The sequence below is a fragment of the Octopus bimaculoides genome, chromosome 4 (assembly GCF_001194135.2).
Source record: "Octopus bimaculoides isolate UCB-OBI-ISO-001 chromosome 4, ASM119413v2, whole genome shotgun sequence".
NCBI lineage: Eukaryota > Metazoa > Mollusca > Cephalopoda > Octopoda > Octopodidae > Octopus > Octopus bimaculoides.
Genome location: NC_068984.1, coordinates 53,621,945 through 53,622,747, shown reverse-complemented (window position 1 = coordinate 53,622,747; position 803 = coordinate 53,621,945).

Sequence of the window (803 nt, the reverse complement as noted above, 5' to 3'; positions counted from 1 at the left end):
TATATATATATATATATATGAATTTGTGTTGCAAGATTCCTGAAGTGAAATCGTGTGTTGAAACAGATATTGTATTTCGGGATGGTCGTTTTGTTTTTTTTTAACAAAATAAACACACACACTATATATTCGTTCTTCACTTATTTATTACTGTTCTTATTCTAACTCTTCAGCGACACTTTCCGTCTTCATCAGTGCTCTTGCTCTACTTATTTCAATCTCTTGAGGTTGAAAGTGTCACTGAAGAGGTCACAGATGTGTGACGAAAGATTTCCGAACAACGGACCTGAGTTAGAGAATAAGAACAGTAATAAACGAATGAAGAACGAATACATAGTGTGTGTGTTTATTTGGCACAAAACATAAGTATATATATATATATGATAAATAAAAGTTGAAAAGTCACTGAGAATAGCTAAAATATTTTCTTATCATATTTAATGATTTAACCGGTTTCACAGTGAACACTGATTTTCAAAACATTGAAATTGAAAGACGTAGCTTATGTCGCAACTGTCTTGCTTCTGAATAGTGTTTGAAGCTTGTCCTATTTTTATAGGGAGTTCATGGATCAAATCCGTATATGTTTAGGATAGGACTTGATTGATAGAGGATAGTCGCTAAGACCAGTCATGTTGACTGAATACTTTCAGTTAACCGTGACTTAACTTACAACGTGAAGCATTGTCACTTGATACTAACACACAGACGTGTGTTAGTACACACACACACACACACACACACACACACACACATACATATATATATATATATATATATATATATATATATATATATATATA